Source organism: Passer montanus, unplaced genomic scaffold, assembly GCF_014805655.1.
Source record: "Passer montanus isolate IOZ18808 unplaced genomic scaffold, ASM1480565v1 scaffold12, whole genome shotgun sequence".
Lineage (NCBI taxonomy): Eukaryota > Metazoa > Chordata > Aves > Passeriformes > Passeridae > Passer > Passer montanus.
Genome location: NW_024358722.1, coordinates 9,758,607 through 9,785,736, shown reverse-complemented (window position 1 = coordinate 9,785,736; position 27,130 = coordinate 9,758,607). Strand labels below are relative to the sequence as shown.

Here is a 27,130-nt window from a genome sequence, read left to right as displayed (position 1 = left end):
TATTAAGACCATCCTCAGTTCCTCCTGACAATATGTTTGCTATATGTAAATACTCTATGAGTTTTCCCAAATTGTAAACCAAAGGTTGTATTTTTCCTGCACAGACAAGTGGCATCTGATGTTCATGGTTAACGCATTTTATTTGTGGTTAATACATTTCCATACTTTTTTTCCCCAAAGCAAGGAGGGTTGGAAAATTTTGAATTAAGTCCATAAACTAATTATTTTCCATTGCAATGTTGTTTCTTTTGTAATAGAACTCCTGACTCAGTGCTTTTGTAAATGGCCTGCAGTTACATGACCCTGATTGTGGTCTAATGAGGGCTGGAGGGTGCCTCTTAGATGCTGCTGGAAAATTAAAGGGACCTTTTTCCTCTAGCTTTTCAAACTAATTATTCATTGATTTTACATGAGAACGATCCTTATACATATGTTGAAATCCTTTTCATTCAATGGCACTCTTTTCCTGTCCCCAGCTTTGATAGGGTGCCCATATTTACAAAAAGGCCGTGTAAGGGGAACAGTAGCTGACAGATCCCACCATGGTCCTAGCAGTTAAACAGTGACTTCAAATACAGTAGTGTGAATGAACTGAAATTCAACAGAGGAAGAGAATCTCTGTTCTTTTCAAAACAAAGCCATGCCTTTCATGTCCAGTTATTTGTATCCATCTTTTGCCCATATTTCTATAATTTAAAGACAGTACAGTTAATGAGCAAGGGGCCCACAAACACCTCTGACCCACGTCTGTTTATGTGCTGTGACTCTGACCTTAATATGTGTGCCTTTGACGACTTTGCTTACCCTTCTGTCACACTGATTCCTTGGAAGCTCCCTAAAATAAGACATAAGTAAAAGGCATAGTTTACTCTCTTCATTGCCTTTCACCGAGAGCTGCAATATAATGTTAATGCTTCTGACCAGTAACAATGCTAACAAAAGGAACTACTGGCCAAATATCTGGTAGTTCAAAGCAGTGTGTTAGAATACCACTTCCTTATGGTTAACTTTGCTCAGCATTGTCCTGGAAAATTAGAGAGGCTAATGCTCAAGTTCCTCAGCTAAGATATGTAATCTCCAGATCGCTGCAACGGAACAAATCCTATCAGTAATCCTGTAGATTGCTCTGACATGGTTTCCTCTAGAGGAGGGGTTCTTTGGTTATTAGATTAATAAATATGCACTTTATAGTTATTGAAAATATTTGTCTGACACTGGAGTCGAAGAGTATGTTGGATAAAAAAACCTCAAAAACCAAAAAACCCCAAAAAACAGAACCTTAGAAATGCAAACAGAAGATGAAATTTCACTAACCCAAAGCTAGCAAAATGTTTAACTCTTAGCTCGCCTCATTGTGAAACATAAAACCACAGTAGGCAGAGCAGTTCAATACAGAAACTGCAACCCTGCACAAGAAAAAGCAAGAGCATGTGAAGGATAGGATAGGATGGATACAGCTCAGGACTGCTCATGAGGTGTTAAATAAGTGACAACATAGAATTAAAAATATCAGCAAAGCCAGCCTAAATAATAAATGAGTAATGAAAATCAATCTTAGAGAGGATTTATTTCAATGATCATTTTAAAAATCAGAATAGCACAAAACAGGACAGTCAATGATACCTGAAAATAAGAAACCCAGGCTGGAGAATTAAGATGTAGTAATGAGACAACATTAAGTACAGATCTTGTTGTTTGTGACAAGTAAAAGTTGTGCTTAGTGTGATGTGCTCCTTGTTTTGTTTTCTAGTTTTATTCCAACCTGTTGTAAATCTGGATTCATATGTCTTCTTACATCTCTAGGTTTATGTCTTTCTAGATATGAATTTAGCTGCATGATCAGTACAAATTCACCTGGTAAGGTGGTTGTGAATTAGTATCAGTGTCTGTATAAGTCACAGATCCCTTGCCACATAGGAATTTAACATTTCTAAATGCAAATATTGGATGCTTTATTGCTCACTAGGCCTTCAAGTGGTTTGGGTCAGCCTTTTGTGGTTTTGTGCTTTTTTTTCTTTCTGTGTTTTTTTTCTTTTTTTTTTTCTGACTTGCCCTTTAATAAGTTTTACATGAAGAGCTAGGCAGAAAAAATAGAAATGTACTGCTGAGTATTTTCTTACCCATATCCATGCAAATTCTCCAGAGAGTAGTGTCTTTCTTTTAAACTGTGATTAAACTTTTCCTTGCCAATCAAGGCAGAAAGAGCCAAGGCAGACAAGAATCCACAATTTTGCCCTGTTTCTTCATAAAGATTTGTATCTGATAGCTGGTGTGGTGCAGTTACATGAATATAGCTTGCAGAGTTCAGGAATGAAAGCTGTTCCACAAACAGTCAATATTTAGCTATGATTATTTGAGTTGCACTGGAATTGCATGAATTGATTATTTGAGTTGTATTCTTTAACAGGAAAGAATGAACTTTGTCCTTGCTAGTAAAGATGTTATCTTTATTAGAAGATCCATTGGAGCTATGCTGCATCTATGCACCTGTCCTTTCATATGCAGTTGCATTTTACCTGTTAGAAATCTTTGTAGCATCAGTAAACAATTTTGTTGCTTCTTTTGGTTTGTTTCTTGTTGTTTTGGTTTTTTTCAATTTTTTTTTTAAATTACTTTGCAGCCTTTTCTTGCTCTCCTTTATTCCAACTCACAACTATGAATCACTTCCTGATGCCCAGCTAAAGGAAGTTTCTTCAGAGATATAACATCAGGTGATTTATGCATTTCTTTCTGGTATAATAAATACGGGGAGCCATTCAGCATAATTATTGAACTAGCCAAATATTTATTTTAGTTATATTGTAGGTTGTATTGCTCTATGGCACATTAGACAAAGTCTGTATTGTGACAGCAGCTAGAACCTGGCGGCTACTTTCATCCCAACCCCAGTCAGACTTTTATCACAAACCTCTCCAGGGAGGTGAGGCTTAGCACTCCCATGGGAAACAAGAGAAAACATTTTTTATTATTGCTCTGGCAGGAGTCTAATGGAAGGTAGGTTTTTACTGGTATAGGCATTGACAGCACTGCATCCTACATCCTTTCTGGAGCAGCTGATTGTGCTAGAAATTGCTTCTTACTGCATGAACTGTGTTACAGGCACCAGGGTGTCTGCTTTGCCTCACTTTTGCACTTTTGTATGAAATTGTGTTACTTGGAGGAAAATAATTTCTTGCAAGCAGTGAGGTTGCAGCCACATCCTCTCTCCAGTGGAGCATGGGCTCAAGGACAGGAGCAGGTCAGTGAGCTGGGCAGAGCAGCCATGGAGGAAGGTTTCTGCAGCTTCTTCTGCTGTTCCTGTCTGCAGGGCTTTGGTGGGTGCCACTGAATTTCACAATTTTCAGACTCACTGGTGGAAACTTGAAAGCAAAGTTGTTCTCCCATATAGACCTTGTCCTTTAAGTGGAAAGGCCTGCACACTGCCAACTTTGGAGCACCACAGCTATCTTAATCTACACTGATGATGTGTTTAAATTGATCCATCCTTGTGTTTCAGAGCACTTTGGAAAAAAGATCACAGGGTGTTTTCTGTCTTGGGTTGGAAGGCACGAGGAGGAAAACAGTCTTGCTACAGAATTATAGGGCAAGGAAAAGAAGCTGAGACAAAGCCTCTATCTCCTGACCTTTGTGGTGCTTTCAGTAGTATCCCAACATGATTAAAAAATACAGTTGTTCATGTTGGTTTTGCCTAAATTGCTTAAATTTCTGTAAAGCAAGTACATAAATTTTTTTTTTCACATGTTGTCACCACAGGCATGCCATTGTAACCCAATTATTAACACTTCTGAAAAAGAAATATGATATTATTTTGCATATGTGCAAGAGAATTTTCCTGCTCTGGCAAGCTGGGAAGCGGGTGAGGGGCAGGAAAAGGATTATAGTGTAATCCTTTAAAATGAATGTGAATGTAATGGCAAAATGTATTTTAACAGAAGAAAGCGTGCGGAGTTGTAGTCTCACAGCAAGAAATAAACATTGTAATCATAAACAAATGTAACATTCAGAACAGAAGACAGTGATTTTATTGTATTGACATAGGATACTTGGGCAACAATGAAGGACTTGTTTTCTTCTGTTAGTCAGGACACACGGGCATGAGGGCCCTCTCTGTGGCCATTGCTTCCAGATAGCATGTGTGAGAGCTAGGATTATAAATTGTCTAGGAGTGCCACAGGCAAGGGGAATGCTTGCTTTGAGGGGAAATTGGACAACCTCTTCACCACAGGGCCTGAGAGTGAATGTTCTCAAGAACTCTGGGAACAAAAACAGCACTGAGGTCCGCTCTGCCTTTCACATAAATAGAAATGCTTACATTTACACTCTGCAGAGCATTACCTGCATGTGGAATTTTGGTTTAGAACCCAAAGGCAGCTCTGCAGATTTATGCAAACTGATGAGACGAACTGACAATGTGTGTTCATGTGACACAGTGTCCTGTCCTCATGTGTCAGGTGTCTGCTTTCTGTGCCACTGGCTTAGATTCCATCAGATTCCTCACACAGATCCTAGGGGATTGTGTTTCTCAATCTGGATCTCAGTGGGAAATGTTGTTTCTTGTAAAAGAAGCCTTCCTGGAAGGAGACTTTTGTTGTGGACTTTGGGACACAGTCTGGATGGCACAACAGACAGACAGTGCTGTGTAAGAATGTGGAGAAAGCCTTCACCCTCCAAGAGTCAGAAGTTTTTCAATTAAGCCAAATCAATAGTGTACTTGCAAGGGACTCCTTGCTTTTTTTCTTTCTTTCTCTTTCTGCTCACCATCTGTTATCCATACTTTTTTTTTTTTTTTGATAACTTGATTGCTGGTAAGTTCACAGTGAAACAGGACAGAGCTCCTTGTATATTTAGAAAGGCAAAGAGTAGCAAAAAGGTGGTATCATTTTCCTTTTTATGGGAGAGAAGCAAAACAGAGAAAAACAAAATATCTTGCCCAAGTTTCTTTAGTGTTTTTGTGAAGAACTGGGTATTAAAGAAAAATCTCCAAGTCCTGTGCAGGGTCTGTTTAATGTGTGGTTTGTATGTGCTTTGAGAGTATCTTCTAACTCTTCACTTGTTTGTTTATAATCCAGACTCATTCTAAACAAACCCCTTGTTTTGTTGAGATCAGATTGCAGATGCTGGATACAAATGTAACGTGAAGCTCAGATCCTGTTTGGGTTTTTTTGTTTGTTTGCTTGTTTTTAGTGCTAACAGTAGGAGGCTTTTAGGGATGTTAAAAACAAAAGCAAACATACACAAAGAAAAATAAAACCAACTCAGAGTTGTCGTATTCTAGTGCAAGTATAACGAGGATGTCCTCTTCTGTCAGTACAAGGTAGAAAAACAAAGCCTGCACCTCCCTTTTCTTGTAAGGTGTTTGAAGCAGTGCTCATGAAGGAACAATTCCCATTTGAGAAAATACAACTTCAGGGAGTTTTTGTGCATTGACAGAATGCACAACAGATTCTAGGGCATATCTGCAATGCAATAACCCTTCTTAATAACCTGCTGACATATGGGGCCAGAGAAAAGCATCTAAAAGTTGATGTTTTGTTGCTGATGCTGTTAAGATCAGGGCCTGTTTCTTGTGAGGCACTTTTCTAATAGAGCTGAGCAGCCTTGCAGCAGCTTTCTCTGTCAGGGAATAACTCATCCTTGGAAGCTGCCTGGTCCAACAGGCATGTTTAGAGCAGATCCAACTTTGAAATTAGATCCAGCTACAAAGATAACTTGGGCTGCTCAGGGCTCTGTCCAGTTGAGTCTTAAACACCTGAAAGAATGGAGACTCCTTGTCCACCTGCACACCTGTTCCAGTCTGTGACCACTCTAATGATGAAAAAAAATTCCCAATACCTAACTGGAATTTCCTTGGTTGCAGCCTGTGTTTATTGGTTTATTGCCTATTTCCTGTGCACCTCCAGAAGCTTGGCTCTGTCTTCTTTAGAAGCACATGTTATATAGATTAATAAAATCATAAGATCTTATTTTCTTTCTCAAGTCAGGACAAATCCAGTTCTCTCAGTCTCTCACCTTGTGCTCCAAATACCGCCAATTCAGCAGACTGGTCCCTTCATCCAAAGCAAAAACTCAAATTAATTTGCAGCAGATATGTTTCAACCTTCAAAGTATCAGTGAAGGCCAGACACGTGGGGTAAGTTATTTCCATGTTTGAAGGGAAATGTGTTGGCACAGACACAAGATACCTTGTTGCTAATGTAACTTTTGGCAGGTATGTTCACTCAGACAAGTTTCTTAGATGCCAAAAGCAAAGCATAGTGTAACCCATATTTCTCACATTTAGCCTCACAAACAGCCCTGTGTTCAAACTTCCAGTCAGCCTTGGTTTTTCTCCTGCCACATGGCAATGCATATCTGAGAAGAAAATTCAGCAAACTATTTGGAAAAATAAATAATTTTTGAGTACTCATGTAACTTCTGACTATAATTTCAATTTAGTTGTATGAAGGCCCAGAACTATTCCCTTTATTCCAAAATATTCAGAAATGTTCAAAAGGAAAAAATATATGCATGGTTTGAATTAGTTTGCAGCATGATTTTTCACTGACTTCCTAGATAAAATTGATTTCAGCCTATAAAAATCCTTTCTGGACCTTGTCTGTCACCAACTTTTATCTCCTTTGCTCCATTGTAACCTGTCTTCATTGTAAACAAGGTTTCAAAGACATTGTGATGACAGATTGAACGTCCAAACATAGAAAACAAAACCTAATTGTGTAGGAAGTTTACCTTGTGCTGGTTTTTAGGTGAATTTTTTTTCCCCTCACAGTGTCAAATGGGTCTTTAATTGAATGAATTTAATTGTTGTAAAAAGTTTCCTTCCTATATGCCCTGCTGGCTCACTTGGGTTGTATTTCTCTAGTTGGTGCTTTCATGCCAGGTGGTGTTGGGAAGTGCTTTCTCAGGCAATCTGCCAGCAAAGCACCTTCTTAGATGTGACTGGCTGGAGGATTCCTGTGTTCTGTGCATACATCTCTGAAGCTATGCTGGCCAATAGACTGTCCTTACTATATCTAGTAATACATTACAATACATTACTATATCTAGTATATCATTACTGTATTTCCAAACTCACCATGCCCTATTTGCAATTGCTGTTAACATAGTTGCTTAAAATTGCCATCAGGGAAAAGGAAGATCATGTGTTTTTCTTGATGATTATCTTGGCACCTGTGACTTGTTTCCCCTCAAGTTGTAATAGTTCAAAGGAATTTTTGGATTCATCTTCTAGTTTTGAACTTATTGACTGTTCTGGAGTCAATAAGTCATTATCACCTTATTATATTCCACTATTTCCATAATACTCAGGAGTCCTAGAGGACAGGATCAGGTCATGAATCTACAGGCAGTATCTCCTTACTTGATTGCTATCTGTACAGTTTTTGTCTTTCTTTTTCCATTGTAATGGAAATATAATGAATTATTATTCATTTAAAAAATTATTTCCAGTACAAATACTTCAAGGATATTTCAGATATCTGTTCCTCTGTAGAAATTGTTTCAGCAGCGAATCACCAATAAATGTTCTTCACTCAGTTGTGAACATCGTGATGTTTTCATTTAAACTGTTTCTTTCATTAATATTTATATAGTTGTGTATTACATGTCAAAATTCTTATTCAAGCTGAAATACATCTACTTCTCTCCTGTTACCTATTGAACCTAGTAATCCATCAAAGACAGAAATTGACCTGACTTATCACGTTCTTTTCCTAGCTCTTATGACTGTTATATCCCAGTGGTTGAAAATTGTTTGCTCTATCATTTGCTCTAGAACCTTTCTAGGACTTGAGTGGGTTGTGATTTCAACAATTACTCTGTGATTCCTTCTTCCACTTTTCTTCTTGTTCCTGTCCTCCATATACTTTCAAAGGTTTAAACACCACTCTGATTAATTCCTGAATTGGTCAAGACCAGATTTCATTAAACCTTTTTCATCTGGAGATATCTGAATAATCCATATATCTTTCCTCTTCTGGTCAGCATTTATTTATTTTGGCATCTACAGTGATAAAAAACCTAATTATTTTAGTAAAAATTGATTCCTCTAACTATTTTGCAGGTCTAAAATGCAGACTATCAAAAGTAGTTGTTATTGCTTGCTCTATAAATGATGGTGTTTATCCTATTTTTAGCAGAACTACTGCAGTGACTTGCCTGATACTTCAAAACTGGTCAATGGTAAAGGAATAGCACCTGGAAGTTTTTGATTCTTTCTTATGATATTCAGCACTCAGAGCCTGCATCATGAATCAGGATTCAGCTGTGCTAAACTTTGTGCAAGCAAGATGATCCTGTCCCAGAGCAAGTAATGGGGGAAAATACATAATATGTGATAAGAGGCAGGCAATGCTGATAGACAAACAGGAACACTGCAGGAAAACCTGGAAGACATCAATAGTTTGTGAGAGACGCACACAAAAAAAAAGAACTTGACCCTAATTCTCCTCTCAGCAGTCCTAAAAGAACATTCTGTTAGTGTGCGAGATCAATGTATCCTTGCTGATGCTGATTCTTTAAGAGGAACATGAACAAATTGATGCTGTTGAAACTGCAGTTACTGAGTTTGACCAATTGAAATTTCTCTCCAAGCACTGTTACAAAAAAAATTACCATCTCAGACTGTTCTTGGTCTCACTGCACACAATTTGCAAACATGGTATCCCATCAGCCTTTCAAAGAGAATTAGAAATACAGTACTCCTTCTCCTATATTGTGAAAGGACTCAGAAAGAAATGTTGGTAGAACATCTCAAGTGTCTGTATAGAATTCAGCATTCAAAGTCACAAACAGTCCTAGAAGCAAGCTCAGACTGCGAACATCTCTGCATTTCTGCAGGCTGTTGAGTAGTTTTGTGTTTTCATTGTGCACATTGTGATTCGTATTCAGGATTCACCTATCTAAAAGGAATGTACTGAGCTTATGCATGTGCAGTGGATACATACAAATCTTACTAGTCAGCCTCTATTTTATGTCATGTGTGTTTGAATCTCTCTAACATGATTTGGGAGTGTGTAACATAAATGAATGGGTAAAGGAGAACCCAAACACTTTACTGTTACCTTGATGTAGTAACTGCAAAATTTGTCTTCCTTGTAATGTCACTTGAAACTGGCAATTAAAAAAACTTTTATAGAGTTGGGGGAGGGGGTTTTGTGGTTTGTTTGATTGGTTGGCTGGTTGGTTTGGGTTTTTTCCCCATTTGTGGTATACTGAAATAAATCTAGGAATATATGAGCTGGGTTTGAGGAACAATCCTCCATCTCACCCTTTATAATTCTGTAGTGTTGGGGAGGACATGGGAAATATCTGTTCAAATTGAGGAGAAAGAGGTAAGATGGTGAGAGCTTCTAGTGAAAAGATTGGTTGAGTTATTGCCAGGAAGACAGGCTGAGATATCTGAATACACAATTTATTTTTTTAGGGGTGTGTATATACAGGCTAGTGATGTCAGATAGCATGGATGTACATGTAGCTCATTATATGGTGCTATAATCTTTCCAGCATATGAAAATCTGGAAGGGAGCTCATAGAGAAGATAACAGTGTAGCTGCCTACATGTTGATTGGTCTTCAAAGTAAAATCGTGGATTATGTGATTTGAATCAGTGGCCATTTTTTAAAGAAAGTCTCCATTACACAAATATGTAGAAAATGTGCAGAAACCAGACAAGAAGGTAGATATGTTGTGCATTTATATTTGTGGATGTTTTGATGCTGTGGGCTTATGTAGTATACTTTTACCTTATATTTTTATGAAATTTTTATATTATCCATGGATGAATTGAATTTCAAACTGATTTTGACACTTTCACACTGTGAAAGCAGGAGAGTTTGACGTAAGGACTTCTGTATCTTGTGCACCTCTTCTTAGACATCAACTATGCTCATCCACTGACATCAGATGATTTCCAGAGTGGCACCCAAGCCTGCAAATAAAATGTGAAGAATAACTCTTGTGTGCATTTGAAGCGCAGGATTGAAAAAACTTGTAAAACCCAGAGATGGTCTGGCAACACCATCTCTGTGCCTGATTATTTGAGATGGATTATTTGAGTTGTAACAGTTCCCAGCCTGGGAGTCCCTCACTTAAACCAAACCTGCAGATTGTTCCCTTCAGCCCTGGAGCTCCCTAGTGTGTGAAGGCTGTGACTGCCACACATGTACGTGACCAGCCTTGCTCATCCATTCAGAAATGCACATATGGGGCAGCGATGCCGTACCCTAAATGATCAAAGAAATAATCCAAATCCCAAATTCCTACTTTCATTCAAGCATGCACATAATGCTTAACATACCAAGTAGTGTTTTAAACAGCTATTGAAAGCAGTGTTAGGCTCTGAAACTGATTATACATCTAAAAATCACTTTGGTTAATTAAATAATTTTGTTTCTATTCATATTCCATTGGCTCTTTCTCTCCTTTCATTAATTTTAACCCACAAAAACTGACTAAAATCACTCTCAGTGTAAGTGCATGCTCACAGTCTTTGTTCTAATCCCCACAGAGTGTTTGATATTATTTTCAACTCAAGCCTAATTAACAGTGTATGTTCTTTATTGAAATCTGAACATTTCTGTATATTACATATCAATGCAGATTCTTCTTGTGTGCTGTCATTTTTAGAATATTATTCTGGTCCATGTCTTTGTCCTTAATTTCAGGAGGCACCACGTTACAGTAGAGATTCTTCTGACAGAAAACAAATCTTATTTTTCTCCTTTTTTCTTTTTCCTGTATTTGTCCTGGTTTTAATGCTCTGTGTGTGTACTGGTTTAAAAGCTATGCGTGATAGGGAATTGAAGCAGAGGATTCACAAATAGAAGTGTCCTTTTCAAAACTACTAGTGATGCCCTTAGTAAAGGGCACAGGAGCTGAATAAAAAGACTTTTCAAGATCAGGAGTGAGTTCCAGTGATGCAGCAGTGTTGAGATGGTGACTGCTGCCACCAGCTGTGCTTCTGTCACTAGAACAATGTTTCCAGGTCAACACAAAGCATAAACATGTTTAAGTCCTTTTTGCATGTAAGGTGGAAAAAGTCTATTTTGTAGAATCCCTGCTTTGTAAAAGATGGCTCCATTAACTACATGATGAAAATCAAACATTTGCTAAAGTGTCTAAGTGAAACAATGACCAAAACTACAATGAAAAAAAGAAAACTCAAATGAAAACATCCAAGCAGAAGTAGATACATGTATAAGCATAAAAAATATTTGGAATAGATGTGATGCATCATCTCAGTTATAGTCAGAATCCTGCTTGGCCAGCTCGGCCTGCTGGTGACAGAAGTGAATGCTTGTCTTGGAGAGAGGGGCTGCCTGCTTCACTGGGGCTCAGGGCAGTAATCCCAACATTAGCATTGTTATACCAGTTGATGAAGGCACACGCATGCCAAGATCTTGGTATGGCCAGAATAAAGTATCCCTAACTAGGTTTAAAACTCAAGTACCACTTACCGTTATCAGATCTCCTCAATGTCCATCTCCTACCATTTTAAGGTTCTTCAAATCTGCATAGTTGAAGTGAAGATGTCAGAAGGACCACTCATGATGGGTAAGGGAGGCTGGTGGATAATTTAATTTTAAATGTAGTTGTATGGTAAAAGCTACTTTTTTCACCTTCCTGACATCTTAGAGACATCATTGGGATTCAGTGCTTTTAGCAATTCATTTATTTAGTTATTTAGATGGAATTGCAATTGGAAGGCTTATTTCCAATTAATCATTCTTTGTGGTTAATATTTAGCAGGGGGACACTGTTTTGTGTTTTATCCTCTATCACTGATACTGAATAGATTTTTCAGAGTAATAAAAGAGGTTCTGACAAAATGAGTATGGATCCCCCATGAAATTTCATTTTCAGTGTGACATTCTTTCAGACTGAATGATTTTTAGAAACTGTTTGTGGAAGGATATTGATTATGGAACAGAATTATTTGGGATAGCTGAATACAACAGTTAAGGCTACATAATATCCTAGACTATATCTAAAGGTAAGCAAATGATATGTTGAGATTAAGAGGACACAAGTATTACCTGATTTTTATGAGGAAGCAAATAGTACTTTTCTGGACAAGCGTAGTAAACCCAACCCAGAATTCAGCAAGTTTCTGCCGTCAGTCATCTGGGACTGGAGATTAATTTTGAACTACCTTGCTTAATTCAGATAGTGATAACTTAATTTTTAAAAGTAACTGTCTTTATTGGAATGGTTCAACATTTGGATACTCACTTGAATACAGTTGTCAAAATCTGAGGTGTGCTACTTTCTGTTGGTTTGTGTCTGCCAGGTAAAAATAAAAGTAACTTAGATCACTCTCCCATGTGAGTGTAAAGTCTACAGAGGGAAAAATAGGATAGCAAAATAAAAGTAACCAGATTCTATTTGAGATGTTCCTGAAGCAGGATGGGAAACTGCTCCAGGGGCACCTGGGTTCTCCATTGATCTAGTGACCTCAGGCAAATTGCATCACCTCTCAGTTCTTCATGAACCAGAGATAATGCTCAAGGCCTCCTTTTGTCACATGCTTTCAGATCTGTTGATGAAAGGTGCTTCACAGAAATAATAACCCTATTCACAGAGAATTTAATGTCTTATTTTCAAACTTATTTTCCATGTTAGTGCAAATTGATTTGAGAGTACTGGAACTGGGAAGTCCAATATGTGCTCTAGGCTACTCCAGCTCCTCAAGGCAAATTTGTCCTGAAAAACAGATATTTTTAAGTGTCTCTCCTAAAAAGATTCTGAATATCTGATATGTTATCTGCTTATTCTGTTTCATACTCTTATCCTCAGCTGGTTACCCTTTTTTTTTTTCTTCCCCTTCCCTCCAAGTCTTGCAGAAACTCAGTCTTTGAACTATTCATTCTTGTCAAACCAGGCTGACATGACCTAAAGGATCAGAAGTTGTTATGGGGGTGGGATGGGTGGACAGAAAGTCTTGTGTAGCATGATTGTGTAGGTCTCTTATCCTTAGGAAACCAGGGCAAAAGTCATGCCTGTCTTCATTCCCTCTGCTTTGAAAACCATAGAATGGACTTGCCAAAAGAAAATCTCCAAACTTGAAGTTATCTTTATCCTTAGCAAATGGGATGAAATTCTAGCTAAAAAGTAAAACAATAAGATTTACAACACAGATGGGACTGCTTTGTGCTTGAATAGAACAGGTGAGGTACAAATTAAAATCCTCATCACTGCATAATCTGATTCAGGAAAGCTGCTACAGCTTCCCATAGAGGAAATGGGAAACGTGAGAAGAAAAAATGAGAAGACAAAAGAATATCTGCTTAGCTTTAGAAAGGGCAGCAGGAAGGAGAGCAATAGTCTGACTTGCTTGTTCACAGTGACAAAATCGAGCCTTACCACCAAGAAAGAGGTAAGGTACATATTTTATGGAAGAGAAGGAACCTTTCCAGTGCAAAGGTTGAATGCATTAAGTGGGACATCTACAACCTCTGTTTTAAAAACCTCTGATTTTTAGAACAGGATTATGCAAGTGTCTGTCAGGAATTACATAAGAATACCTGATAACTGCAAGGCCCCTGAGCTCCATTTGAACCACCTTTTCTACGATTGCTCCATAAAGTACAGGTTGTCTTGTGAAACACAGATATGCAGTGACGTAAACAAGACCTTTGTGCACTAAGCTGGTAAGGTTTGTCTGGCTGGAGACTGAGATGAAAGTTTGTCTTATGCAAAGCAAAGTTGCTAAGAGAAAATACTGTCCTAAATTAGTCATTCAGCCCTCAGAGGAAGGAGAACCAAAGCCTTTGAAAATAGCCCCAGCTTGCCAATAGCATCGGGACTCAGAAGCACTTTCAGCAGCATTATGAGCACAACTCCTAGGATGGTAGCATAATAAACACTGCATAGCACAGCTGACTTGCTAGAGGCTGCAAACACTTTTACCTCATCTGGGCAGCTCTCAAGCAGAAAGAAGCTTCTCATCCTTGACTTCAGTCATGGATACTGGAAGCATGTGAGGTGAAGAAACATGTTCACAGCTAGAGAAATATTAATATTGGCAACGGCATTATCCATCAGGGAAACAAGTTGCCATTTTTTGTGAGCTTGAATGACAGAATTCAACAAGTGCTATTGCATCAAAGGTCCAGATCCCAAACCCTTACTCATGCATGCAGTCTTATTTAATCTTCCCTATAGTCAGGTGTTTATTCAGCCCCATAATAATTTCCTGAGATACTAAGAGAAATTACTATCAGCCCAGAAGTCAGTTGTAATATCTTTGAGCACTGCCCAGTGACTGAATCTAGTAGAAGTACTTGTGCATAGTGCTGAAATTTGGCTATACAGCAATTCACTGCTGCTTTTTTTTTGTCTCCCCATTAATGCTGATATGTACTTTTCCATTCATTTTCATGGACAGTTACAGATAAATATCCAAGCTTTAAGTTTTACACAAATATATTTGCTTGGAAATAAAGTCTTTAACTCAGCAATATTAAATTTTCAAAAAAAAAAATCCATCAAAAGCTTTTTATCAGAAAACTGTAAAACAAAAGAAAAGGTTAATAATGCTTTATTACATCTTCTCTAATACTTTCTAGTTTAACTAAATTTACTGAGAAAAGCCTCTAGTTTTCCAGTCAGCACAAGTACCAGGCTTACAAAAACACTTTTGCCCTACAGAAAAATAGCATAAAGAGTTGCTAATGGGGAAATTTTAACTTGTCACATTGAACTTACTGAGCCGGGAGAGAGCAGAAACCCCTACAAATCCATGAATGGTGATGCTTGCAGCCTGCCTTGAACTCACCAAGTATGACGAACAGTGACACTGCTGTCTTAATGTATTGCTGACAGAGCTGCTGTACTCATTAACCTTTGATGAAACAAGATGTCACTTTGTTCACATCAAATGCTCCTTGATGCCAGTGCTCAGAGACTGTTTTTGTTGCTGATGCAGACATCAGCTATTGTTGAAAACGTTCTCTTTCCCTTCCAGCATTTCACTGCCCATGAGGATTTACAGGTGCTGATCATTATCAATCTGCAAATGGAGTCTAAAGCCAAGACTGCGTGTTTAATTTCTGCAGTTTTTAATTATTTATTTTTATTAAAAATCTTTAATTTAATTTAATAATATAATTCACCTATACTTAAACTCCTGAAATCGTTAAGTTCTTGATGTGCTACAGGATGCTGCCAGGAACTCAAGGACACATTTGAGTGACCCCTTCATTTTTCTCTTTGAGGCTACTGGAACTACTAACGAATTATTTTCAGCATTAGAGCTACATACTAGAAGCATATTGTAGTAGGAAAAGGCATTGAGTTGTGTAACATTCCTCTCAGCATTATGACTAAACAGTGACGTAGCATGGATTAAAACAGACTATTCCTAGTTCCTGATCTGCTCTCCAACCTTTTATTAGCATTGCATCTATTATCAGCATTAGGAGCCAATCTTGCTGTTCTATGAAAAAATTTTGCTTGTTTAGTAAATCTCATGTTGTCTACCAAGGAAATCCTGACTGATTGGGAATAATTCTCCAGTCTGGGAATAATTTTTGTTTAGCCCTTACTTTGCATGATTTATATTGCTATGAGATGAATGAAAGCAGAGCAAGAAAGAAAGGAAAGAAATTATTTCCTTGCTGAATACAGAATTTTTCAGTACTGAAAGCCTGAGATCAGGACTACATGTTCTCCCAGTTGCTTTTGTGTCTGTTATTTTAGTGGACAGAGCAATATTTACAGATGACCTCTAATGACATTCTTTCCACTTTATAATCCTCAAAATCTTTTTCCTTGCATTAGGGGACTTTGCAGGTTTTGCATTTGATTTTTTTTATTTAATTTTTTTTTTCCACAATTAGGTCTACAATCACTACACCTGTCATGCAAATGTGACATCTTGGGAAGCATTTGAAGATAAGAGTAGGGATTCTTCTAATTTGCAGTTATGCAAAAGAAGAGCATCTGATCATAGCTCAGTGTTGGAATTCTAGCTAAAGGTCATGCCATGCCTCAGGGGGTGATGAGCTGTCAAAACTTTGTGGGATAATGTAGCTTTAGAAGTGTTTTTTAAAGAAAAAGATTTGAAGGAAGCTAGGTAAACCAGCAAATTGTTTAGGGCATAGGAGGCTTCAGATTCTTGCACTAAGAGGAGGCAGCAGAAGCGAATGTTAAAGACAGAACGAGTAAGTGGATGAGATGCAGGCAGAAGTATTTCCATGGGAAATGTAGGAAATATTAATAGTTTGCTTAACACTGAAGTGCATCTGTCCCATATTGAGTGATGAAAGCCCAGGAGATTAACCATCCACACAAGTCCAGCTTTACAAGATGAACATGCGATATTCACAGAATAGCAAACTTACATGAAATGTGACCGTGCCACTAAACAGCAACACAAAGGAAAGTGCATCTGAGAACGCTCATGGAATACGATCAAGCATAGCTGATACAGAGTCCTTGAAAGGTGCTGGTAAATACACTCATTTAAAGACTTTCACCTGTTGCTTTAAATCATTCATACCCCCTGGCATGTCTGCCAGCACTGTGACCCCTGGCGCAGAGTGAGGAACATCAAAGGCAGAAGGGAGCAGATCGGGTCTCAGGTAGGCGTTGCACCCTTGTTATGGATAAAAGAAGTGACAGTAAGTTATAAAACAGGTGGAATTGGGATATTGTAAGCCCCATGTGAATAACCCAACAAATAATTCTGCTCATGCAGAAACACAAAGAAGATGTTTTAAAATATTTTTTTTATCTCAAAGATGTGTGAAAACACATGGACTATACACTGATTCATTAAAAGCCCTTCTTGACTTCATTGATTTTTTTAGATTTTTTCACTCCTAGAAGGATTTACACTCTCTGAAACTGCCTGTAAAGCCAAAGGAAAATAAATTTATTAGTAAGTTTTTATCAATCAGGTTAATCTTTTGGAGATACACCACCATGCCACGTAACATCTCTGCTGCCAGGCTGCTTATGGTCAAGCATTTACTGCCAGCCATGATTTTCTGCTGAAATGGCTGTTTTCTCTGGAAATACACACAATGCTGCTTCCCATCTTTAAATGTTCTTAATTTGCTTTTAGGTACAACATGTACAGACTGGTTTTAAAACAGTAGAAATTGCTCCTTGGAAATGAACTGTAGTTAAAATGGAAGACAAGCTCATTTGCAATCAGAACCAACAAGTCTGAAAACATGCTCTGGGTATCTAATATCAGGCCAATTTCAGTAATGTTCACTTGACTATGTCCTGTATAATCTGTAGTTATTGTACCAGAAAAAGTCTGTTATGAATGTTTATTGCTTCTTATCACTGAATCCTAACCTCAGGACACTTTTTGAACAAGAATAAAAACACTTTCACAAATCCCCTTCAGAGATAACAATTTTTAGAGTATTCATCTGAACCAAGGGCAATTTTAAGAGTTAATCATATTCATAATAATGCTGATGATATAAATTTCAGGGTTTCTGCATGGTTCTAGACATGACTGACTTTGGAGAACATTATTTATCATCCTAATACAGGGCCCAAAGAAGTCTGTGCTTTCACAACAGTGAACCAGAACCATACCCAAGCCCCCACTGTAATAAGTATCTGTTCTCTGTGCTAATACACACTTACATCCTGTCTGCCATACTGACAAAACCCCTGCTGCAGTCTTTGAACTTTTCAAACATGAGTGTTTTCAGAGTAAAAATTCTGTTTAGCAGACAGTTGGTATTTGGGATGAATATTTAGTTTTTCAGTAGTGATTGTTTTTTAAAGTTGGTAATCATTTTAATTTTTTTAAAGTTTACTTTGGTTGCTGTTTACTTTTCTGGTGGTAAAGGATTGTGGGGAGGAGGGGAAAGTTTTGTCGTCTCCTCTGAGTGGCCAGAGCCTGTCTGTGACCTTCTTTGAGAAGTGATTTCAATGAGTTAGAAATGCTTTCCCTAGTGTTTCTATGTACTTTCTCCCGGGTTTTGAGATCCAGTGTGTATCACAGGAGTTCAGGTTTCATAGTGCCCTTGAGCAGAGTGTGTTTCTAAGACAAACAGCGGCCTGATGGTTGCACTGAAATGCAACGCTGCATAGCCGCACTGACATGAGGAAGCTGGATGAATGCCAGTGGAATGTGGGCCTGCTGGAGCTGTGGTGGTCTCTGCTGGGAGAAAGGGCATTTTCTGGAAGCTGGAAATGTGTGATGTTCACATCCAGCTCCAGAGACAGTGAATTATGGTAATCAACAGCTATTTGGCTCATCATGGCCAGATGCTCATCTGAGAGGAGGGACAATATTTTCTGTAAAGTTGGAAATAAACACTGACATATTTCCAAAATGCCTCTGCTATCCCTCCATCCAGACAAAGGCTTCAAACCACTCCTTTGGAAGATGTTATTCAGTGACAGAGGAGACAAAACTTTATTTCATGCTTTAGAACACTTAGTGTTTTTAATCAGCTTGATTTTTGTCTTTCCCATGGTAATGAGTCAAGACCTCTTCCTCTCTGAGTGGATTTCCTTACCAAATTCAGTTAATCTAGCCTGACTCAGTACAAAGTAATGGTGCACAGGAATTATCAGTGTTATCTTTGTCAGTGAATGCTGTGGGAGCAATTCCAGTAAACCTCTGGTTTATACATATGAAGTTTAAAAGGTCTCCTCTCCTAGCAAAGAGAAACAGGATCTTGAAGTAAAAGCAATGTTCAATATGGTAAGTTAGCTTTTACTGGTTTTCTTCCACCAGGGGAGAAATTGGGTGCCTAAAATATGGACACAATTTTAAGCCCATTCTGAGGTCCCAGTGCACTGAGTTGGGCTGCTTTCCATACTTCAGACAGAGCTGTTGGAAGCTGTGAGTTTTGCCTACAGCCAAAACTGAATTTGAAATGCTCTCTTGTAATTTTTCATCATCTCTTTCCACATCACTGCTGATTATCACTGATATTGGCTTGGAAAAGGAGACACTCTCCTATATAACCATGCAACCACCACAGTGTGCAAACCTCGCCTGGACAACCTTTCTTCCTGCCATGCTCTGCACATTTTTGCAATGACTGCTCTTGTAGCGCAGGCGAGTTTCAGGGCTTAATGGGTTGGTGCCCACAGACCCAAACTCTTGGCAGGAATAGTGAGGTTAATTACTTTCCATTAAGGTGATGTCCTGGCTCACAGAAACTTTTCCTGGTGACTTCAGCACAGCTTGGATTTCACCCTTCAAATACCAGTGACTGTGCAACAAAAGAATGTGTCCTGCCAATTTGTGAACCTTTGATTTCGGTTGCTGCTGCCCTACTTAGCGCTCTGTGCCGGCTTAGCAGTGTCTGGCAGCCGTGTGCTGGTCCTCCCCACCTCCTGGGCTTGGCTTCCCCCGGCCTGTAACTAATAAGTGATGTATTATTTTATTTACTGACTAGTCTAATCTCTAACTGTACTGGACCGTGTTACCGGACACTTTTGTCTGCTGTAGGAGCTTCAGATTTTATTTTGGAAACTTGGCTACTGGCAACCTAACCACAAAGGCTAGGAATAGGAATAGCAGCATATGTGCACTTTAGAGAACAGTTGGACAAAATTGTGACAAATCCCAGAAATTGTGTATGTCTCACACACACAAGGGAGGTTTATTTTTTAAGGCTGTCATTGGTCCCCCATATCTCAAGGACACCAAATCAGCTATTTTAAGTAGTGCATAGCCAGTTGCATTTTATTTGTTTTGGGGGTGAAGGGAATTCTTTTTTTTTTTGGTAGGATTTTTAATTTTCTGTGAAGCTTTCTGAAGGATACATTTTTTTATTCTTTGATGAATTATCAAAACTACTTGACCCCATGGTAAAATATTTTGTTCAAGGTTACAAAGAACATTTAAGACAATTCAAGTAAATATTCTCATTGACTTTAAGGAGGTTGATTACCAGCAGTAATCACGTGAAGAAAAGTTTTCTGCACTAGCTCTCAGTTAAATTTAAACCTCGGCAAAATATCCACTGGAGTCAACTGGAAAGTTTTCCAGAGTAGGGAGTGAATATGAAACTGAGGACAGTCTTGAGGACCAGGCCCATATTAAATAGTTCTACTCCCTAAATACAAACAGCTGAAAGTTTCTGGATAAGCCAAGACAAATACCTTTCTTCTGTACCTTTTTCTTTGCCAGCCAAATCTAATTTTTAGCATGTGATAAATGCTGCTAAAGTGACATGGAAGTGGAATGTATCTGGAAATGAAATGTCACTTCTGCCTATAGTTGGTACCGTCTGTTTCTCATTGTAACTTGTATTTAACATGTATCTAGTCCCAAATGCTGCTTAGCTTGTTTAGTTGTGTTTTTTTTTAATTTACGTAATATGTAGAGACAATCAAGGCACTATGTTCTTTCCATAAGTTTTTTCCTTTCATAGCACAAGGTTGGAATGGAAATAATATGAGAGGGAAAGTGTGCTTCACCAATGCCAGGAAAAGAAAAGTATACAAAGTTAAAGCTTTTGATTTAAAGAACACAAAGTTTAAAGTTCAAAAATCAAATTACTTCCTCCAATTTTTGGATACTTGGGACCAATTTTCAAATGCAGATTTTTCCTTTAAAAAAACCACAAACCCAACAAACAAAAAACCTCCCAAAGCCCCCCAGCAACAAAACAAACCTGAAACAAAACAAATAGTCTCCACAAATGTCCTTTTAATGCCCTCTCTTATTACCTTACTGTGATGGACCTCTTCTTCCCTGGTCTTTTTACTGCAACTGACAAGTAATCTTAGCCTGCTAATCCTGACCCTTAAACTCTGCTACATTATAATTAACTTTCAGTGTCTCATGACTCTGATTTTTATGTATTAAATGCATGCCTTGTTATCCACTCAGTGCTGCATAAGACACTGGCTTCACAAAGAATGAAATCCAGTGCTTGGGAGAGAGCTTTATTAATCCATAAGACAAATAAACCCTATTTCCAGGACTTAAGTGACATTAGAGGTTTGTTGATATTGAGAAATTTAATCTGCCAAATGCTTAGAAAAATACTTTCCAGCTAAATTCACAGACTTCCATTAAATCTCCACTGATTTAGGTTGTAAGGATTTTCTTCTAGGCTAACTTAATGGATTTTAAAAAAATATCACCTAAACCATTGTAATTTTTTTGGGGGGGATACTAGTCAGCTGGCAGAGAGTCCTTTCAAGATCCATTTGTAAGGTGATGATTTTCCATGGAAAAATGATGAGCTTGTTTACGAAACAGAAAACTTTGAATCAGTAAAACTCCCATCCAGAGAGAAGCTGAATGACTCACGGGATGAAAGAACTTACTTACACTTGGAATCAAATTCATCAGGTTTAATACTGGAATACTGAAATATTCAAAATTAAAACTTCAGTGACAAGCAGAGCAGGAAGGGCAGGATCTTACATTTCTTAACGCATGTGCTTCAAAAACAAACTTTTCTTTCCAAATAAGTCAGTTTATTGTTATTTTTCCAGGTCTTGATGAAAACAAACAAGATTCAGATATTAAATATCTTGTTTCCATGAGAAATAACAAGTTATCTTTAGAACAGCAGATGTTATTTCTTCAGATGAGAAAGGTGCACTTTAATTCACTTTTGCTAAACAGACTTTTGGCTTTATTGGCCAGTTGTCAGGAAAATTAAGTGAAAATGACACTGTGTTGCCAAAGTGCAAAAGACTTGGATTTAAAAACACATCCACCAGAAATCCATTTCAAGCCATCAGTCTGGGAGTTTTTCCATGGCTTCAGTTAAAGTGAAAAGGAGAAAACAGGGCCTAAAATTCATAAAAGTTCTGTTTATTTAGTGGGAAAGTCATAGGAAAAGCTGACTATATCCATTTATTGCAAAATATTGATATATCTTGTCAAATGCACCCCTTCTAAAGGGGTTGAAAGGAAAGAGAGGCCTCTTGGAAGGCTGTAATCCAGCAGAGGATGCTGAAAATCAGGGCTTTCATTTGTAGAGTCAATGAGAAACCTAAGGGTCGGCTGGGGAGAAGGACAATCAAGTTTATCACTTAATTTCAAGAAGGTCTGAGGGCAGGCAGGAAGTGAGGGGACACTTCTGTGGGCCCACAGGAGCAGCTGATAACCATCAAAGGACAGCAGAGTCTCTTGCTACTAACATGTGCAAAGCCTCAATCTCTTTGAAAAGAGAGTTGTTGCTTTTTGGGGAAAAGCAAGAAGTGCACTGGTTGTTTGCTACAGGCAAGAAGGAGAATCAATGAATAAGGGGAGCCCTGGGCAGGGTGGGAGCTGGTGAAATGCAGCCTCATCCCAAGTGTTCCCAGACAGAGCACTGAGTGCTCCTGGGTCCAGCTGGGAGGGCCACCAGAGCCAGGGCAGGGTGGGCTGGCAGCAGGGTCATCAACTCCTGCATTCCCGCTCTGCTTAGGAAAATCCAGGGCTTAAATTGATGGGAAGTTACAAATCTTAAAGGAGCAGATTGAATGGCTGGAGGACAAAGGAGGTGGGGAGTTCTCCTTTCTGCTGTTCCCCCGGGGCCACTCTCCCTGTCTCATCTCACTCTTGTGGAGTGCCCACTTGTGAGGATTCTACTCTTATGGAAGGGAGAGAGTTTCCCAGGACCTAAATATTTCAGATATTTGAGCAGATCTCTCTTGTGTCAAGCCCGTAAATCATCCTGAGAAAGGAAAGTGAAGTTTGTCTTCTGCTTTTTATACCTCTGTGGCTGAGACCCCTTACAATAAATGCTTCAGACAGTTGTGTTTTTTTCAAAAAGAATATAAATGCCCATGAGCTAGATACACTGATTTAAAATGAGCTCTGTCTAAAAGCACTTGTACTTGTAAGCATGATTGTTACTTAAATATGCTGTCCCTTAGCCAGCAGACAATGTACATAACAGCCACTTAATTCTCAGCAAAAACCAAAGATCTGTGTTTTGATTTGTTTGGATTTTCATTTTCCTGATTTAAAAGAATGTAGCATGTATGGTGGGGATGTAGACAAATTGTATTAGAAATTTTGAGAATAAACTCTAGCTCTGCTAAATTCTTGGTTTGAGGAGTGACATGAACAAGAGAGAATGTAAATGAAAAAGTTTCTAACTGTAAATGAAAACCTCTATCTCTGAATTTAAAAAAAAGGAGCCACTAAACACCAAATGTGCTGTAGTGATAAAGAGAGGGGTTTTTTTCCTGTTTCTATGAAATCACAATAAGGCTGGTATTACTTTATATCTTTTGCCATTGCAAGCTTTTGCCAGAATGCTAGAGCTGTAATATAATCCCCCATAATTACATGTTTTGAGATAGAGCATTCCTTAGCTGTTTATATGGATTAAAACTTAGAATGCTAGAAGGCATTCCAGTCATAATGGTAAACGAATTAGCAATTAATACTGTGTTATGGTTTGAGTCAATTTCTGTTATACTTTGCTGCTAAAATACTAATATATAAATGAGCTATGAATGACTTCATAGAGTTTTATCTAATTATTGTGATAAATTTTTTATTCCTTTACACACAGAAGGAAAGTGTCAAGGAACAGCAATTAAAGGAAAGTAGTGTTGGGAGCAGCACCAATTTCACAAAGAGTCATTACTTATTCATAAACTTGCATTTATCTGTGGCAATAATTGACAAAAGGGCAGGATCAGATCTTTAATCTCCACATGTATAAATAGGCCAAAACTTTGTTTTACCTCTCTGCTAATGTGTTGGAATCTGGAATGGCTAGACAGATCATAAAAAAATACTTCACAGATTTGTCCTTATACAGATCTATTCTGGCACCTTTTTTTCTAATGATAGGTTAATGGTTTAGTTTACATCAGCTGCCAAGCATGAGTACTTCTCTGAACTGTATCCAAACTGAATAGGTCTAAACTCAGATATAAGTCTATTTTTTTCCATTTACTTCAGTAGGCATTGGATCAGATCCCTACTGAATCTTCAAAGTTGAATTAGAAATCTTGTGTAATCATACCTTCTTGTATCCCTTGAGCTGATTCCAGCCTTACAGCTGGTCTATGTAGAGATTTCTGATACTGTAGAACACTAAGTGTGCCTGGCAAGGTTCTTTGAATTTGGTAATGTGTCCAGACTGTTGATTTCTGAGAACCTGGAGAATGGAATCTAATGCTGTGTTTTCACAGGGCAATTTTTTTAGAGTTTCATTTCTTTTCTTTAACAGAGTTACCATTTTTTTGTTGTTATATTCAAATGACAGCAAAATGCAGGTTTGTGGGCGCATATGGTAACTCTGACTCACAGTACTGATAGTCACTGAGCATTCGGTCTGATTTAATAGTGAAGATGATCCAACAGGCAGGAGGAAGTCAAGAGCTTCAAAACAAAGCATTTAGAAACATTTTTTTCTCTATGCTTTGTTTGCAGATATGACTTGAAAGACTGGCAAAAACAGATGAAAGAGAGGTTTCCAAACCCTGGCTGTCAGCTTAAGCTACAAGTGCCTTTTTGTAAAATATTGTTGGTTAAAGTACTTAGGTGTTTAAATAGAAAATTTGCATAGAACGTATCTTTTTCATAAGTGCCCTTCTGCTTAACAAAATGGTTCTTATCAGAGAACAAGTCTGTCCTTGCAAGATTGGCTTGATGTTTTTTTAACGCCTTGGCTGGAATTCCTGCGTGCCAGCCAACCCTCCACAGATCCTCAAAAGGGGGGTCCCTCTCTAACTGAGTAACAGAAACCCTGAAAACACCCTAAAGAAGTATTTGGGGTCTGGGGACTTTTGGAAGATACTGAAGGAGTGAGATGGGAGAGTGCACAGGTGTTTTCAAAGGTCTGTAGTAAATGAATTTTGGCCTTCCAAGAAAAACACACAGACCTGTGTTATTCCCAGCTAACATCATTCAAGATATTCCTAGTCAAAGGCAAAACTCCTCACATTTAAATGTTTTTCCACATTTCATTATACATTTGAGAACAATCTAAGTTATGAGGAAGGGGAAGAACTGATGCACATATATTTTTTTAGTTGGAGATTTTCCAGTTTCTGGTGTCCCCTCCAAAACACAAAAAATACACATCACTGGAGTCAAACTAATTTTTTTCCCCATCCCCACTTAGCAGAAAATAAAATGTGGAGAACATTAAACCACAGAACAGTAAAGGATTAGCCAATAAATGTGCAACTTTCACACTGTGCAGCATCCAACCCCTGAGAACTGAGGTTTCTGTGGGGTTTGCATAAGATCATGGTGCTGTGCTTCAGTCTGCCCCTTTCTCCTCCCTTGCCGAGGAAGTGGCATCAGCCTCTGGCTCTGCAGGGCTTCAGCCACCTCCCTGCTTGCCTCTACCACACTGCAAATCCCAGAGACAGGGGGATTGCAGGACCTCTTATGGCTTGGGGGAGCAACTGCTGGTGAAACAAGTGGTCCAGCTGCTGTGTTAATTCACTGGTGGCTATGATGGTGCTGCTGTGTTTGCAGAAGTGCTGTGACCAGCTGCAGAGGACCCCCATTGTTCCACAAGCTGAGGAGGCTCCTGCATATGGGCTTCTCCCTGCTTCCAGCCTAGTGACCAGCTTTTGGGGTAGGGGCTGGATGGAATTCAGCCAAATACCATCAGAACTCGATTGCCCCAGTAGTCCATACAATGGCTTGGAAGTCATGGAAATGTGGCTCCTTTGTTCTTCAGCCTCTTGGCTCCTGTGTGTGCTTGAATGAATTTTCATCTGGGGCTTTATCTGTCTTATTTGCTCATGTTTTAAAAGTTGAGACCTCAGAGGCATTTTGGTATTGTAAGACAATTTTAAGTGTTTAAGGATGCTGGAATTCCCTGAGGCAAGGATCTGGCTCATATCTTACTGAAGACTGTCTCCATGGCAGTGTAGAGCTGTGTGGACTAACTAAGCCTGTTCCTGGGAGCTGCCTGTGTGTGTGTGTCAGTGGGTCGAGCCAGTGCAGGCATTTGGTGATCACAGCTGGTTAGACCAAACTGAATGCCAGAACCATGCCTGTGCCTCTCCCAGGGTGTCTGCTTGGGTATCTGCTGCAGGTCTGCCCCGTGCCACACACCCCTCCAAGGAGAGCACCTTATCCTGCAAGTCACACCCTCTAGTGTAAGGAGTGGTTCTGTTATACAAATAATGAGAATGTTTTGGTGTGACACACTTGCAGAGAGACACTAGAAGTTCTCTCATGGGACTGTAACTAGTAATAGCATATTTTCCATTTAAGTTTTTAAACTTAATTAAGAACCCCCCAAAATTAAATTGAATCAAACATGCATTCACTCTGCTTGTCAGTCTGAGGCTCTGATTTCTAACCTGGATTTAAAGGTTTGTCCCCAATTAGGTTATCTAATTTGCTTCATTTAAACACTACAGGAAAATGAAAAGCAGGTGTTTCCTTCATTGAGCACCTATTGTTATGCTTTCTTTTCTATTTTGAGTTATAGTCACAGTATTTTTGAATTATGAACCAGGACGTCCTCTTTGTTCTCAGGACTGAAGGACTGAAGTGAAGCTGATTCTCTTGGCGGTTACTGTCATAGGAGATAAAGCTCTCCCATAAATGGAAAGGGAAAGGAAAGGCAGCTCCAAACCTCTGTTTATCATCAGTGTGTCTTGGTAGTACTTGTAATCTCCTGTGGCTACTATGACTAATAAAACAGAAAAGTTCCTGGAATAAAGGAGCAGAAGCAAAGCTCTGGCCTGAGAGCACAACAGCATCCCAGAAAAACATAAACTCTGTTCACAAAGTTATGGAACTCTCCTAGCACAGAACTGTGCAAAACGAAAGAAGAACCATAGCATCATTTGCCTGAATAGTGATTTGTTTCCCAGTTCAGCCAGGGTGGCAGGCACTTTCTGTTCTATTTAATTGCTGTGTTGGTCTTTTATGAGGGTCAGTGGATGATCACAGGCAGCAGAGAACAAAAACTTATGAATTTGAGACAACCAAAACCCAAATTGTTTCAGAATCATTCAATTTGAAATTACCATGCTTGTATAGTAATATAGTAATCATAATCAAAACTGTAGGTACCCTGTGGTTAAAGAAAGAAGTGGGTGAATTCTGTGCATGCGTTTGAAACACAGGAGCTCAGAGCTTGCCTTGGAGAGCCTTAACAAAGTACTAAAGAGTCCCAAAACAGGGATCAGCATGAAGTATCCTGTTACCAACTGAAGAAGGAGTTTTTGAAATAGCCTTTCTTGATTGTTTCAGAAGAGT

At 38.7% G+C, this 27,130-nt stretch overlaps 1 long non-coding RNA gene across 2 annotated transcripts; it reads right to left on the bottom strand.

Annotated features, from left to right (window-relative positions):
- Positions 1-9,328: 9,328 nt before the first annotated feature.
- On the bottom strand, positions 9,329-20,697 carry LOC120496984. Of its 2 annotated transcripts, none has more exons than XR_005626387.1 (5): positions 20,662-20,697; positions 16,341-16,594; positions 12,229-12,279; positions 11,454-11,560; positions 9,329-9,925 (listed from the first exon to the last, which is right to left on the bottom strand). It is a non-coding gene; the product is annotated as an uncharacterized LOC120496984 (long non-coding RNA). The 2 variants fall into 2 exon arrangements; XR_005626388.1 differs by having other exon boundaries at positions 11,454-11,506.
- Positions 20,698-27,130: the final 6,433 nt, after the last annotated feature.